Source organism: Podarcis tiliguerta (assembly GCF_965153285.1).
Source record: "Podarcis tiliguerta genome assembly, chromosome: 12".
Lineage (NCBI taxonomy): Eukaryota > Metazoa > Chordata > Lepidosauria > Squamata > Lacertidae > Podarcis > Podarcis tiliguerta.
In genome coordinates this window covers 45,356,737-45,365,579 of record NC_139545.1, presented here as the reverse complement: position 1 = coordinate 45,365,579, position 8,843 = coordinate 45,356,737, and positions in this window count along the sequence as shown.

Below are 8,843 nucleotides of genomic sequence, written 5' to 3'. Positions count from 1 at the left end.
GGGGGGGGAGAGAGAGGGGTAGGCGTGGCTAAAGGCGTGAGGGGGTGTGGCGAAAGGCGACGAGGCGGGAGGGGAAGGGTGAGTGGATGTAATTTCACAGAAGCGTGGAATTCTTTAGAGTTGGAAGGGACACCTGAGGGCCATCTGGACCAACCCTTTGCAATGCAGGGATATTTTGCCCAGTGTAGCGCTCGAACCCACGACCCTGACATTAAGAGGCTCATGCTCTACGGCCTAAGGAAAGGATAACAGCAAAAGCAAAAAATAAAAAATGAAGAATGGAAGAAGCTGATTGCAGTTTTTGTAGGAGATGCCTGTATTATATGCTTAGTTAGCACCTGATCTTTGGAACTCCCTACCGTTGTATATCAGACGTGCACCTTCTCTATTGAAGTCTTTTCAGCACCTGCTAAAAGACGACCCTCTGTCACCAAACCTTCTGGAGGAGATCTTCATGCTAGCTGGAATCAATGTTGCATCTCAATTGAACATGTGTGTGTGTGTGTTCCTGCTGCTGTTTTAAACCATGTAAGTGTGTGTGTGTTTATAGTGTTGAGTGCCACCCCAATCTCTGAGTGGTGTGAGTTTCCAGGGGTTCCAGTGTTTGTGTTTTCTTTTGGGAATGAGGCACAGAGGACACTATGGTGCCTATAGGATATATGGTTTACTTACACACACACACACACACACATATGCAACCTGAGCTGTGTATAATGGAGGGGTTCACAGCATTAACAGCCCAAGAGGGACTTGTTCCTCTCATGGCTGCAGTCTATGATTCAAACAGACACCAGCCATTTTGCTCTGATGCTCTTTCCAGCTGCCGCCTTTACCAGACTGCAACCTCCCCCCCCCCCCCCAGGTCACATCACACTCAACCCTAAAACTATTTCAAACACTGGCTTTGCCTTCTGACTCTGAGTTGAGGGAGGGGCTCCACCCATTTGCCTTCTGGTCCAGAGTCTTTGCCTTAATGGCTTATTACCTTTCCTTTGTTCTATAAATGGCTCCTCTCCCAGGCAATTACCTCATGAGGTTCACTTATTTAGTTTATCTAGCTCTTAACATTTGCTGGGTCCAGATATTAAACGTCTGGCACCCACAAACTCATAACACGGGGGAATCTGGCATCAAACTCATTACAATATATTTAACTTTTATTGTGTTGTAAATAGCCTCTGGATGCCTGAGGGGGAAATGATTCATAAGGGAAATAAATAATAAAATGAGAGACCAAGCATCTTGATAAAGAAAGTAAGTGTAAGCAGCTTCATAAGTGTAATGATTCCTAAGACGGCTCTTGAATTCCCCGGCTGCTTTGCCTGGCGCTCCTGTCAAAGCCGTGGGTGACCTCTGGAGCACCCAAATGGCTCGCGTCATTGACACGATTACCCCTGAGCACCCTCTCCCACTTCATGGAGCCCATTTGGCTCCCTGGTATACTCCAGAGTTAGGGTGAAGAAACTGGCTGCGAGACTGCTTGAATGTAAGTGGAAGAAAACTCCAGTTGAATGCAATCCAACACTGGTGAGGGCTCATCATCAACCCTACCTAGTGGCAGTCAAGGTAGCAAAGAAGGCATACATTGCTGCCTCCATAGCATCCTCACTATGCTGCCCCAGCAGAGCTTTTCCAAGTAGCGCGGGGCCATTTATGCCCGAAGGAGGTGGTAGAACCAACAGCAGCTCCCTCTGACTTGTTTGCAAACCATTTTGAGGAGAAAATCACTTGCATCCATCGGACGTCAGATTCCACTGTTACAGCAGAAGAATCTCAACATCTTGATAAAGAAAGTAAGTGTAAGCTGAGGGTCCAAAAAGGCCTTGAAATGTGAGAGGTACGTTTTGAGACATTTTTGTACAAAGTTCAAATGTATACGAGATTTGACTGTGTTGTGCCATTCACACACAAAAAGCGATACCGTATTTTTCGCCCCATAGGACGCACCGGCCCATAGGGCGCACCAAGTTTTTTTGGGGGGAAATAAAGAAAAAAAATTTTTATTTCCCCCCCCTAGGCGCTTGTGGGGCCGGCAGCGGGGAGAAGCGCTCTTCTCCCCGCTGCCCGCCTTCAGACCAGGTCCGGGAACAGCGGGAAGACACGCTGTGCCTCCCCACTGTCCCCGGAGCTTGCGGGGCTGGCGGCGGGGAGAAGCACGCATCTCCCTGCCGTCAGCCTCCAAACCACATCGGGAGACAGCGGGATGGCGGCGTTCCGCCTCCCCACTGTCCCCGACCTTGTGGGGCTGGCGCTGGGGCTCTCCTGAAGCCTGGAGAGCGAAAGGGGTTGGTGCGCACGGACGCCTCTCGCTCTCCAGGCTTCAGTGAAAGTCTGCATTCGCCCCATAGGACGCACACACATTTACCCTTCATTTTTGGAGGGGGAAAAGTGCATCCTATAGGGCGAAAAATATGGTAATTGGTGGTAGCTCAGTACTCATTTGCTAAAGATATTCATCTATTCATAGATATTCATCTGTATAAATACCAGACTGGTAATTTGTGGTAACATAATCCTTATTTATTAAAATATTTATTATAATTGACTCACCAGGGTGGTAACACAGCCTTTATTAGAAATACCTATTCGTAGATAATTATCTATATTGTTGGGGTTGATCAAACTAGTAGTCTCCAGATATTGTTGAACTTTCAGCATCCATAAGCTCCAGCTGGCATGACGATTGGCCAGGGATGAAAAGGGAGTTATAGCCCAACAGCATATGGAGGGCATTGTGTTGTCTATCCTGAATAACATAAAATAAAACAAACTGCTACCAGATCATGAAAAAACGATACATGCTAAAATACTGCATGAAACAAATAGGACAGCAAAACTTAACAGTTAACAATCTTCCTGTATTTGCTGTGGCAGTTTAAAATTAATTCAAACCTTGGTTCCAGTTGCTGTTCTTATAAATATGACATCCTCCCATCAGATGTCAAGGAAATAAACAACCATCTGACTTTTAGAAGACACCTGAAGGCAACCCAGTATTGGGAAATTTTTAAATGTTGTAATTTTTTATATGTTGTAATTTGCCCGGAGTGGCTGGAAAAACCCAGCCAGATGGGTGGGGTATGAGAAGAAGAAGAAGAAGAAGAAGAAGAAGAAGAAGAAGAAGAAGAAGAAGACACATCTCTGCAAGAGGGATTGCTCTTTAGAGCCTGTGGCCGGGTTGCTGCTCCTCTAAGCCAGGAGGATTGCAACAATTTACCTTGCGTTTTCCCTTCCTGGGCAATGCTGGAGCAGGTTGTTTGTTATACAACTCCATGATCTCTTGGATGCATCTGACTATGTCCATTTCCATTCAGTTTCAGGCCTGAACTTGGCAAAGAAACTGAAATCCAGATGAGCTATGCACCCTAAATGCTCCCTCCTCCATGATGACTGGTCCATTTGGGCAAATGGAACACTTTCCCACCAACATCAGTCAGCGCCAGCCAGCCGCCTCCTGCGGGCCTTCTCACTTATGTCAAGAGGGTATGTCTCTGCCTTTCACCTTATTCCTCTTCAGTATCTGCTGCCATTGTAGAACTCAGCAGGGAAAAGGATGAGGGAAAACTAACATCAGCGGACTCTTCTGCTGGGATCTCTGCTTCCTGCCTCACTGGTCCCAGTGGGCACCATAGCTGTCAACGTTTTCCTTTTTTTAATGGAAATTCCCTTATTCCGAATAGGATTCCTTGAAAGAAAAGGGAAAAGTTGACAGCTATGATGGGCATCAGTCACCCCTGGCTGCCCCTCTTCTGTTCACTGAATTACAGTACAGTGGTACCTCGGGTTAAGTACTTAATTCGTTCCAGAGGTCCGTTCTTAACCTGAAACTGTTCTTAACCTGAAGTACCACTTTAGCTAATGGGGCCTCCCGCTGCCACCGCACCGCCGGAACACGATTTCTATTCTCATCCTGAAGCGAAGTTCTTAACCTGAAGCACTATTTCTGAGTTAGCTGAGTCTGTAACCTGAGGCATATGTAACCTGAAGCGTATGTAACCTGAGGTACCACTGTATGTCTCATTTCCTCCATTTTCTGGTTTGCCAGGTAGCAATGCATAGTCACCACTAGGAGGCATAGTGCTGCCTTCAGAATTGGTAGTACAGATCACCCATCTCAAACTCCTGTGCTTTTTATGCTTTTTTTAAAAAAAGAAAATAAATATTTTTATATCATACTCCTCTTTATCTTGTGCTTGCATAGGGCCTTCCATGGTTTCCCACCCAAGGCACTGACCAGCATGAGACTTGTTTAATTTCATTAATGCTGCAGTACCATGAGTCCCCAGAACAGCAGTTCGCAAACTTTTTGGACGCAGAGCCACATTTGAAAATCTTTAGAAACTTTCCTGGGCACCAGTACAAAATGGCCGACTGGTCACAAAATGTCCTGTGAAATCAAGAACAATAAAGAACTTGATTGGAAACAGAAAGCAAAACACCCAACCAAAAAAGGCAATTACCCCCCCCCCCCAGATAAAATAGGCACACAACAAAACCAGGGAAAACACATAGCAAACCAAAAAAGAGGTACCCTCTGCAACAGCAAGGAGACCAAACACACAGACCCCAAAACAAAAAACAACAACAAACACAGTCAAAATGCATACACTCCCCAAACAAAAGTGGAACCCCTACAAACAGCCAAAACCACATACTAAACCAAATAAATGACATATAGCCATGCCGGGCTGCAAAAGCTGTGAATTCCAATTCCTATCAACCTCAGCCAGTTTGGCCAAGGATGATGTGAGCTGGAGTCCAACAAAATCCTGGGGGCAACATCCTGGATTTAGTAGGGTTATCTAGAATTGGGTTGATTTCCATCCTTTTTCCCTGTATGCTCTGCGCCTGGAAAAGACTTTTACATTTTGGTTCAAATCTTAGTGAAACTGTAACAGACTCTGGGTTTCAGACCAACGCTTTTAACGATGTTGATTTCATTTAACATTTACATTTCATTTAAAAGTTAACTTTCCAGGACTGTGGTGCTTACCCCAAGGGTTGACTTCCTTTGGAATGTGGTCAATGGAGGGTTGTTGGTATTTTGTAATACCTGTGTCCATTTACAAATATATAGGTTGAGCATAGGGGGAGGTATAGCCATGCTGGGGAACCTAAGAGGTGTCCCAAAAAATCACTGCTTCTCCTGAAGATTTCTGGTGTGGGTGTTAGCACTGTAAGACTCTTTTAGACAGCAGCTTAGCTCTCTGTGTCCTAGTCTAGGTACAACTCATTCTGCAAAATCTATTGTTTGCACAGACTCTTTCTTTACAGCATCCCCAGGATAAACAGTGTTGTGCCCTCTTGGTGTTGCTGACTACAGCGCCCATCAGCTCCGGCCAGAATAATCAGGGATTATGGGAGTTGTAGTTCACACTGCAGTATTGTGGGTCCTTTATGTACAACCCTCATAGCAAAGAAGATATTTCCTAGGGCAGGCAAACTCGGCCCTCCAGATGTTTTGGGACTACAACGCCCATCATCCCTAGCTAACAGGACCAGTGGTCAGGGATGATGGGAGTTGTAGTCCCAAAACATCTGGAGGGCCGAGTTTACCTATGCCTGTCCTAGGGACATTAAGGCCATCTCCAGCAGTTTTATTGCTTTAGCAGATGCCCCTTACAATCAGAGAATTTCAGGGCTCGGATAGACTTTAGGAAATTAACCAGGTCAACCCCAATCCCATGTTACTAAGCAAAATTAGGCATGCTAAAGCTTTTTTTATCTCAACGATGTGCCAAACTCTGTATAGCAATTAGGCTATGGGAGGCCTTTTGCAATTAGTTTTATTCAGCCTCTGCTCCCTACCTGAAAATGATAATGTGGTGTGATTGTAATTACACTGATGATGTTGCCAGAATGACTGAAACAAAATTATAGAGCATTTGCAAACTGATAAATATATGAATGATAATAGACACATTAGACCTGTTGCCTACTTAAAGAAATATTTACCTGCAGTTCTTTGTATGTTACCATGGGATTAACCACAAGTGGACACAATTACTTCAATAATAATAATAATAATAATAATAATAATAATAATAATAATGTGTTAGACAAGGACTTGGGAGACAAGGGTTCAGGTTTCCACACAGCCATTAAATTCCCCTTGGATCAGTCACTGTCAGTCATAAATGTGAGGATAAAATGGGGAAAGGGGGAAGCATGTATGAGCTGAGCTGCTTGGATGAAATATGGACTATAAAAGTAACACTAATAAAAAAGGAAAGCTTTGCTTTCATAGTAAAGAAAAAGACATAAACATTCAAACAGGCTCATTCCGGGCATCTGCCATTTTGCCCTTGTATGGCTTTGTAACAAAAATTGTTCAGCTTTTCACAATGAACTGCAGAAGAGCCCAAGCTGTAGAATTTCCACTCAGTGGTCCAATTTCTAACTGGATATAATTCTGGGGAACTCCAAAGTGAGCTCACTGATTTTTCCAAGAAGCTTTGCAGTACAATCATAGGGTTTATAACTGCATGGCATAGGTGTGCTCAGGCATTCATCTGAGCATGCAAAGGCTCAAAAGTGTGGGCGGGGATCTGGTGTGTTTGTGTGGCATGTACAGAAACCTCCCTCAGTCCTTAGTTTTCATCCTGTTGTGTTGGGAAGATCTGCAGGTGGCTTCTCACATTTTGCTTGCGCATCTTCCACATGATCAGGAACCCTGCTTTATCAGGGCCACCAATTACTTGAATTAAAGGAAATGTAAGTAGAAGGCCTCCTACACCTTCCTCATGCAACCTGGGGAGACTTGAGGTGAGGGGCCATGCACATGAGGATGTTGGTGGTGGGGCTTTGCTGTCTATACTTTGTTGTATTCAGGCAAACACTTGGGCACACCTTTGGGAATAATATTGCAATCCTGTGCCCAGCATCAGAGACAGCACGCTTTGGAATCCATTGCTGCCGATTATTGTCCTTGTTTCATATTTGATAGGATTCTGATAGGATATTGACTGGATTAGACTGGATTGATCTGATTCAACAGGTTCCTTGTTATGCTCTTCCTTGTAAACTAGGGTTCATTGTGGAGAATGACCACAGCTCAGTGGGAGAGCACACTTTATATGCAGAAGGTACCAGGTGCATCCATGGCATCTTCACTTAGAAATAATCAGAAATAATGATGTGAAAAACCTTATTGTTTGAGACCTTGAGAAACTCCTGCAGGCACACTGAGTGATGGACAAGAAGTCTGTTCTCGCCCCACGATGTTTATCTGTGGATTTTTGAATACAAGTATCATAGGTAAGTAATAGTGGCTGATACAAAAATCTAGGTACATCCAATAGCCATAACATATCAGGAACAAAAAAATAGCAACCCTGAAAAAAACAAAGCCCTCTTTGGGAGCTGGTATTTTGAGTTACAAATCTGTCTCTTTCTTTGGGTTGTCCTGGGCAAGATAAAGGGACCAGCAAAGTTAATAAATAATAATATTGCTATTGACATCTTTCTGTCTTGGGAAACAATGGAGGAGTGCATGAAGTCAAACTGCTGGTATTACAGCACCTGCTGTGGCTGTAGAGACCGACATTGGAGATAGATGTTTTGTTGCAGCTGGGGCAAATGAAGGCACTAGGCCTGTTGGCAGATCAACTGTGCATTACAAAGATGTCTGCAAATGTGGCCTGAAGGCTGACAGCATCCCGCTGTGTGGGAATCCCTTGCAGACGACCAGTGCCTGGAGACAGTCAAATCATGTAGTGTACTTAAAAAAAGAAAAAAGAAAAAGAGAGAATGTGATGCTAACGACCAGTGCCAAGATGAAGGCTTGCTTTTGAACATGCTTCATGGAAGCGAGTTGTGGGCAATTTACACTGCATTCAAATAATAATAAAAAAAAAAAATCAGGAAGGCTTCATCCAAATTTTGCCTCTGCCAAGAAGTCATGAGGCAGACTTAGGCAAGGGACTCTCTCTCAGGGAAAGGCCGAAACTCAGTGGCAGAGTCTTGCATGTAGAAGATCCCAGGTTCAATCACCAATGCTGGCAAGCGGCTGCCAATGTGAATACTCAGTACTGACCTGGATGGACAAATGGCTCAGCATTAAGCATCTCCCCATGTTCCTCTCTGAGCCCCATCATCTACCACAGGTGAAACAACATCTGTTGTTTGGTTTGGGAGGCTGTTGTGGGGATTACAGATGCTATTTTTCTCGGAAAAGGCCTCCCTTGTTCTCTTATACAGTGGTACCTCGGGTTAAGTACTTAATTCGTTCTGGAGGTCCGTTCTTAACCTGAAACTGTTCTTAACCTGAAGCACCACTTTAGCTAATGGGGCTTCCTGCTGCCGCCGCGCCACTGCTGCACAATTTCTGTTCTCATCCTGAAGCAAAGTTCTTAACCCGAGGTACTATTTCTGGGTTAGCGGAGTCTGTAACCTGAAGCGTATATAACCCGAGGTACCACTGTAATGGCAAGGGTGCCCAACTGAGAGGTGCCGGAACTGAGTTTCAGCGAATTCCGGCTGAAAGCAAGCCCTGGGTACCAACAAAAACTCATTACTATCCAACACCCAAAGTACCTAAAATGTCCTAAGCTCTGCACATACGTCAAAAGGCGAAAGCAGAGGATGCGTGAGACACTCCTGCAGCCCTGGAAACCTGCCGTTTTAAGTATCAGGTACCAGACATTAGAACCCAGTGGAACTCAATAATAATGGCAGCGACAATTCTTTGAAAGGTGTACATTTATGGATAGATCGAATCCCCCTCGCTGCCATCCCAGAGGCGGCTTAAAGCGCCCCCGGGGCGGGAAGAAAGCGCCTCTCTTCCCCGGCTGCTGCAGCTCAGAATCCGCGGGGAGGGGGGGAGCCGGTGGCGGTCGGCGGAT